Source organism: Athene cunicularia (genome assembly GCF_003259725.1).
Source record: "Athene cunicularia isolate RWA chromosome 1 unlocalized genomic scaffold, athCun1 chr1_part1, whole genome shotgun sequence".
NCBI classification, from domain to species: domain Eukaryota; kingdom Metazoa; phylum Chordata; class Aves; order Strigiformes; family Strigidae; genus Athene; species Athene cunicularia.
Window position 1 is genome coordinate 113,332,792 of NW_020799091.1, and position 8,315 is coordinate 113,341,106.

Sequence of the window (8,315 nt, forward strand, 5' to 3'; positions counted from 1 at the left end):
CAGCAGCCTTTCCTGGAATGTCGACCTAACGCATTTTCCTTCATTCCACTGTGAGAAATGGAGAACCTTGTTTGTCTGCATATCCAGTCACCTTCTATTGTATGTGACCAGTATCTTATATGGATTGTGCTTCTCCAAATCATGGATTCTCACCTGTACAATTTCCCAAAAAGTTTATTCGAAAACTTATTTGTTGCAGTGCACATGAATCTTTAATGCATATGCACCTTAGATTAACTCATCATCAGACATATTTTCTTCCTGAGTTAACAATGCATGCACACTTCTCTTAACTACCTCTCCATACTCAACGTACCCACTTCATCTCAGTTTCCACTCTAGCCTCTTCGGCCTATTTTATGTTCCAGGAATCCTTATTCTGTATGTTTTCCTCATGCTACAAACCACTTTTCTCCCACATATTTATTCTAGCTAGTTTAAAAAAAAACAAAACAAAACAAAAACAAAAACAAAAAAACCCACCCAACAAACAAATTGTACTTATTTGGGAAATTCTCTAATAATTGAATCCCAAGTACTGACTCAAATGTAAACTCCCTGCATTGTAGTAAGTGCCACCAGTTCTTAAAACACAGCAAAGGTTCTAAAGTCTGGAAAACCTCAATATGCTACTATGGGTATCTATGACCAACCAAAACAGCTATGTTGTAATAGCTGTGTGTTAAATCAAGTTTGAGTGCAGGTTAATTTGTGCTTGTATATTGTGATTATTGTTGTTGGGTTAATAAAGCTTCTCAGAACTTAGAGAATAACTGAAGTTATATCTTATGTGCTTTCCAAAAGCCAGTCTCCCTGTGCAATTCAATGAAGCTCATCACAAAGTTAGAGCAAAAAATTCCTCACCATATTTTCTCATCACGGTATATGACAGTATTTGCTTTTTGCTAAAGCAGAAATTCCTTGCTGTATTTTCTCATCATATTGTATGACAGTATTTGCTTTGTTCAGGATTTTTGAAGGAAATAAAACTTTCAGAATTATAACTCAAGATTGCATGAGACCGCATACAAAATGTAAACCACAGAAGCATCTGTAACAGACTGAAATTATGTCTAGGAATACAAAGAATTGTAAAACCCTGAAAAAGAGTAATTCATAAAGTTGAAAATAGTCTGAGATTAAGAAATGTCACGTTGCTTGAAAGCCCTGAGGGCAGAGACACAGAAGGCATTTTATAAAAATAGTGCTGAGGAGAGACAGTTTCTACTTTCTTCTGGAATGGATTACAAGAAATAAAATAACTAAAAAAACCCCAAGATTTTTCACTCGGAAAACCAGTATTTTCTGAGCTCATTTCAAAGAAGCAAATAATTATATGCCTCATACACGAGAATTAAGAGATAATGCCAGTTAATATAAAAACAAGTGATATACAATATCTACAGTGACATCAGAACTAGAAGCTGACAAAACGGTGTAAATGCTCCTCTATACTGTATCTTAATTAAAAAGCGAAACTACAAATGCCTCTGATACTCTGTTACCTGCCGGGTGGAAAAAGAAGGCAGGTTTTGGAACTATAGTCACTGGCAAAGCACTGATGGTTGAATTTCAAAAAGCAAAATGCTCCTGTTCCCTCCGCTCACTTGGGCACACCATCTCCAAATATACCAGACACCTCTAAAGCTCTGGGCCCCTGTATGCAATGTCAGGTGCCTCCAGGCAATCTGTACTAACAATACAGTGCACCCATATAAGACATTAAACTGCAATAGTGAACTTTAATCTAGAATGATCAGTGCAGGAAAAAAAGCATTAGTTAAATATTTTCTCTAAATGTTTAAACTGGTTAAATAACATTAAAGTTTTCTGATTTAGCTAACCTGATACCATTTTACCACATGCTGAAGTCCATACCTCTCTTAAATCATTGAAATTTTTTCTCAAGTTATAAAATTGAAACATATTTTTCCTTTTATTTCACAAAAAATGTTTTCAGAACATAGGACTATCTCTAGTATAGGACTTTTTAACATGGCACTTTATGATGTGTAACAATTAGAATCAGATTTAAAGTAAGATAGATTCTTAACACTCAGAAAAGCAAGAAAAGGGCATAATAATGTGTCCTCACATCACTCTCATGTCTGTTAGTCCTACTTACAACACAGGCTGCTCCAGTCCTGAGAACAACTAAAATCTTTCTGACAAGTTTATATTGTATCAATATCTACCCAGGTAGACACTCTTGCCATTCACTTCCAGAGTGTCAGAATGCCAAAATCAAGACAATAAAACAAAATATTGAGTGACTTACCCCATTTAAAGGAAATGTTTTCCATCCTAGTTCTCCGAGGGCAGCTGTAGTATCAAGTAACACAACTGAAAATGCAAAAAGAAATGGTATGTTTGTGGTATTGCTCGAATTAGACACATACAACATAGTAAAGTATTAAAGTGGTATGAATCGAACCAGCTATATTAGCCAGGAACATCTGCTTAAAGCTATTCAAGCAATTAAAAGGGAGTATTAATAAAAACAAAACCTAAACATTTAGACTCTCATGGCTTACATTTCATTATCAAATGTCTCAGAAGACGTAACTCATAGAAAAACCTAAAGAAATCACTGCCAAATCACAAGACACTACCAATGCTTAATCATTAAAAGGTGCCTGACTAAGCATGCCCATTTCTGCAATCTGGAAATCTAGAAAGTCTGCACATGAACTTAAGCATTAAAGCTAATAAGGAAAAACAGAGTTTGAAAAGTAAGACATTTAAAAAAAAAAAAAAAGCTTCCCAGAAATAAAGTTATACATTATACAAATTGTATAATTCAGAAAGAACACAGAAAGACTAACAACTTCAGAGTTGATATTTTAGCTGGAAGGTACTACATATATTTTGTGTCACTTGTCACACTTGTTTTGGTTTTTAAATACATGAGAGGATGTGCATTATTGTACCTGCATATTAAAATAAGACTTTCCATTACTGTAATATTTTAAATTGCATTAGCTTCATTTTTATCTTCACTAATATGCAAAAATTATACAGAACACAGCTCATAGTGATAAGGAAGCTGACTGTAAACTAACTATTTAGCGCAGAAGACATTGTACCTACATGTACTGCTGCCCTCTAATGGAATTGTTTCATCTGACCCTCTAATTTAAGAAATGTAAATTAGGATTTAAACATAAAATCAAGTATTGTATAGGCCAGTTGGCTTTAATCATCAAGTTGGCGTGTTCTGAATGCTCAGTTTCTCCTTACAGACCACAAATTCCAGTTCTCTGGATGGTTAATTGATGAAGAAAAATGAAGTTATTGGTTTGGAACATGACACCATTAGCCATACATTTGGGGGTTTTATGCTGTTGCATATCTTCCACCTCTCATCTGTCCAAATAATCAATGTACAGCTATCTATAATGTGTTTCCATAGAGCAGTACAGCAGCAGCAGCAGAAGCCAGATCATGGCTTTTTGCCTTATGGAAAAGGCACACTGGCATGGAAAGTGTATGTACTCATCATCTTATTAGAGCAAACATGACCTAGCATCTTCCTTGGTCTTTTGTATTAGTGACAGTTAGAGTTCTCCTATATCTGAATGTATGTTGACTTTTAACCGGAAACTGAAATAGTCTTACCAGCAAATCTGCAGTCAGGCAACAAGCCCAACATTAACCAAATAAAAGTTTAATGATTTATTTGAAGAAACTAATGACATTTTAAAAAGGTTATTCAACCAAGGGGAGTATTCTGCTTTCCACAACTTCACCAGTTTATGAAGCTTTGTGAATAACTTGAACATAAATTAAACATTTTTTACAAGCCCTATTTTACTTCCAAAAAATGGAATCACTATCCCCACTAAGACTATTGCTGCCTTCTGCTTACTGAAAAAGTTGTGATTTACAGCTGTCACAGTATTTTCTATTTGCATCAGGCTACTGTGCTCTGTTGAAGAGTCAGAAAAGCATCTTCACACTTGGCCTGTGATGCAGCAGTCTCCTGTGTAAACCTTCAAGTTATAAAGTACTGGGGATCTGTCACCTCCAAAAAAATCAAGCCACTCAGTTTAGGTATTTCCTTTTTGTAGGGAAGAACAAATGCTTAGCCGGTTTCTGAGAACATTACAGTTCATATTAGGAGTTTGTTTTCTTCTCTCCATCGCTCCTCCCCACCTTCTTTCCACCCAGCAAACATGGACTGTTTGTAAATATACTTAAGTTTTCATCTGAGGTTATATCTTGCTACTTATGGATCTGCAGGCAGAAATGAATTCTTTCTACGAACAGCGTCAGGGCTTGAAGTGTTTTTTCAGTTTTACAATTTTTGTGGTAGCAGGACCATGATTTAATAAACATCATCCAGGTATTCAAAACTAATACTTCCACAAACAAGCCCCAAAATACAGGAAGGAAAACTAATTCATTTATTCAGTGGAGCCTGAATTAATTAATTCCTTGCCCAAACCAATCAAGTACTACTTGAAAGCTTAAAACTATACAATAAAAAAATTAAAAACTAGAGTAAATTAATCACTGAAAGTAAAATAAGTTTAAATTTAGTTGAACTATGATCTAATAACATTTCTTGTATACATTTACCAAATGATCCCCATCAAATACAATTTTTGATATATTTTACATCCCAAGCCTCTTGTATGCTCATATGCTCCACCAAATCTGTTAGAACCTCAAATTGGATTATTCAAACAACCAAACAGCTACTAACCAGAATTAGAACGCTATCATCTTTGGAGTCAGAAATGAAAATCATAAAAATTAAGACTGTCCTTCCAACAGTACTTGTATTACAAGACATAAAATAATTATCTATCAAAAATGTGCAAATACCAGCAGATCAAATAAATGTTAGGTTTATGGCAAAGAAATACAAACCCCAGTAAAGCCGTAAAACCAACAAGGCCAGTTATACAAATGAGGACACTGATAAAGTAATAAAATCTTTGCACACTTCAGTGATTTGGAGATACCTACATGATAGACTTCAGTGTGGGACAGAGATACCCAAGCTATCTTTAAATGAGGTAATTAAGAAGCAGTCTATCCCCAGCAGCACAGACCTGATGGCAGACTAATATGCACTGCCAAGAAGCTTCCAACTCGCAGCTGCTTGGCAGAAAATTCACTCTGCCAAATAAATCCAGACTACGAAGAATGCCCGCATGTAGACATCTGAATTACATACAGGAATGAATGCTTCTCTGACTGCAGGATAGTGGAAGTTTCAAAAAGAGCTGGAAATTGGCATACAGAGAGACTAAAAAGAGATGGTGGACACTACATATATGATGCTTGAAATGATAAAATTCCCTAAAAAGTGAATGGGACCAGGAAGCTGTGTTTACTGACCCTTCTCCCTACTTTTACTTATGTATACTCCTTTGTATGCCATTAAAAGCCCCATTCCTCTTAAATGAGACTTCATGCAAAGTGGCCATTATGGACAAGCCATTAGCTGCCAGCATAAGCCAAAGTGTGTGTCTGGAACTACTGCAGCTAATAATAACTTGGTTGCAACTAGGCAATGTTATTGACACTTCTGACATCCAGCTTTTACTTGTAGCAGCCAGTTTTTCTGAGGTGACATAGAGTATAATACTTGCAGAGTGAACAAGAGTGAAAGAGTGTAGGCCTACCATTACGAAGTCATGTCAGGATTCAAAATGAACTCAGAGATCTTTTAAAATCTCTTTGGATAGAAAGAACTTAGATTTAGCATTTGCATGTCCTTCCTTACATAACTGAGCTAGGGATACTGTCACTAGCCCAACAATAATATACAGACTTAATCACACAGCTGTAAATCTATTGTTTCAATTAACTGCACAATTCATACTTAGAATTTAAATGTGCTTAGCTTTGTTTTTGAGTACATACTTTAATAGATATTACATTATTATAACTCATTATGCCATATTGAGCTCCAGTTTCCTTTTTCTTGGACATACCTTGCACTGCTATTATTAGACTTTACAATTGAAATTAATCTTTTCAGAGGTTTTGCCTGGTCCTGAGGGAAATGTTTTATTTAAAATTATGATGAGCAGAGCTCCAAGGACTGGCAGTGTAGAATTTTAATTCTAATTCTAAAATACTGTTCTGAAGATGAACTCTACAATTTTGCCTGTACAACCAAGGAAAAAGCCTCCCAAATATTAATTTCACCAGTTTATTTTCTCCTCTTCTTGCTTTACACATCTCCAGACAGTCTGACCTAACAGTTTTAAATTAATAAAGGATTTTGGCCAACCTCATGGAATCATAGTCTGACATCAGAATAGGCCATCAGATCACACAGCTTGATCTCTCACTCATTGTGGACTATTTTACTGTTACCTCTATAGCGGGTAAGCCACAGATTTGCAAGGAAAAGAGAATGATCAACAGACATTAATTTCTTAAGACAATACCAGTAACACAGGGAGTTGCAGAAAAATACCAGAGCGGAAAAAAAAAAAACAGGAAAAAGTGCCGAAACTCAGAAGAAAACAAGTTGGCAAGATTGCAGGCCAGCTCACTCCAACACATCCCATGTTGGTGACACCTGATGGGCGGGCAGGCTCACCAGGTGCCTGCACTGGGAGCGGGACACATGTGCTGCCCAGCCTGGCAGCACATTTGGCCTATAGTGTCTGCTCTGCGGCTTTAGGCAGCAAACTCATGCCATGCACTCTGAGCTACGGATGTCCTGCATGTGGAATCTCTTGTACGTACTAGGTAAAAAGATGCCCAAATAGAAGATGGAAGGTTTTCGTATCAGATACCCAGAAATGCCCAAAACCAGGCAAAAGTGGCACATTTTTTTTCTTCTCTGAGAACTTACTTATTGACTGCAATCAGTTTATATTTATAAGACAAACACACTGAGCTTCTAAACTCTCTCACTTCCAGGCCTCAAGAGAGCTGTTGCTCTCTTCTAAAGTGTCTGCACTTTTTTTTTCAGGTTTTATGGCCTTTTTTGTTTTTAAAAACAGGATCACCTGCAGTATTCTGAAATCATTCCTTCTAACAATATATACTGAGATAAAGAACCCTGACTATTTTTATATCCTGTTTCCATATCTAAGGTCACATTCGCCTATTTTTCACTGCAGAATTGCACTCATAGGCAGTTATTAGTCTATCAAGATCACTGTCCTTTACAGAATCATTCCTTTTAATGATTATTTTTCAGTTCGGGTTGCATTTCTGTTCTTGAATGTATAAAGAACTATTTGTTTATATTAAAACAAGTTTTACTTTTAAGGGCTGACCTTTGCTAAGTGATAAAGGCTGTTTCATGTCTGTCTTTCTTTTTTTTTACTTACTATCTTTTGCAGCTATTGATTTTATATTTATTTCTGTTACTAATGAAAATCTTGACCAGTTAGAATTTCACATGGTGTATAAGGAATACCTTAAATTTTGTGATTTAACAGTTACTAAAAACTACTTTAAGGTTTCTTAGACCTCAGCTATTTAAAATCCATTTACTAAAAAATTAGTAAGCTTTTCACTGTTGGAACACTTTGTGGTATTTTGTCATACAAAATCTAAATATATCTCTGCAGCATGTCTGCTTGAGGAATACAGAAAGAAGAGGGAGATATGCAGTATGCAAGTTACCTTTGGCAATTAACGTGTAATCAACTGGGAAAAATTATTTAAATGCTTGGGGTTTTTGACCAGGCCTGTTTTCCATAAAACAAATAAACTGGCATTCATTGTATATGTATCAATTGAATCATTTTCCAGCATTTCCATTATTTTGCATGCAGCAACTATCTGGTTTAGGCAAGATTAATGAGCTGCAGTAATAAAGGATGAGGAGCACCTGTCTAGATAGAAATTCTGCCAGGAAAGTATATGGGAGTCATAGCAAATCATATAGTAAACAAAGTATTGACAATGCTGTTTGACTGAGATAAACAGGATTATAGCCAGAAAAATATATAGAGTAATCCTTACCCTCTCTTCAGCATTTCTAAACCTTCAGTGTCAGTGCTGTGCCTGGTTTTTAGAGCCTTACTTCAAAAAATACCTGTATCAGTTACAAAGACACCATAGGAGAGCATCGGGAACAGTAAGATCCCTAGAAAGACTGTGATGTGGAAGGTCTGAGTGCACCAGAGTCATTTACCTTGGAGGTTAAATTAGGACTATCCACTAACAATCTTCCAGTGTGTACAAGGCTGTTTAAGGCAGAAGAGGATAATCTGTTCTCTATGTTAATGGCCAAAAAGGAAGAAGGTATTTAAATGACAGTAAAAAGAGTTTTATGTTAGACTTCAGGAAAATCCTTAGTATCCTTACAGTTGTAAAGAAGAGGGATACTT

At 35.8% G+C, this 8,315-nt stretch overlaps 1 protein-coding gene across 4 annotated transcripts in view; it reads right to left on the minus strand.

Moving 5' to 3' along the window:
• The window catches only part of EPHA6 (EPH receptor A6), a 493,307-nt gene extending 490,969 nt beyond the window's left edge, over positions 1–2,338 (minus strand). For all 4 annotated transcript variants that reach the window (XM_026843385.1, XM_026843366.1, XM_026843375.1 and 1 more), the window contains exon 1: positions 2,279–2,338. The gene's annotated coding sequence lies outside the window, so the exon portion shown is untranslated. The remainder of the gene's footprint in view (positions 1–2,278) is intronic.
• Positions 2,339–8,315: the final 5,977 nt, after the last annotated feature.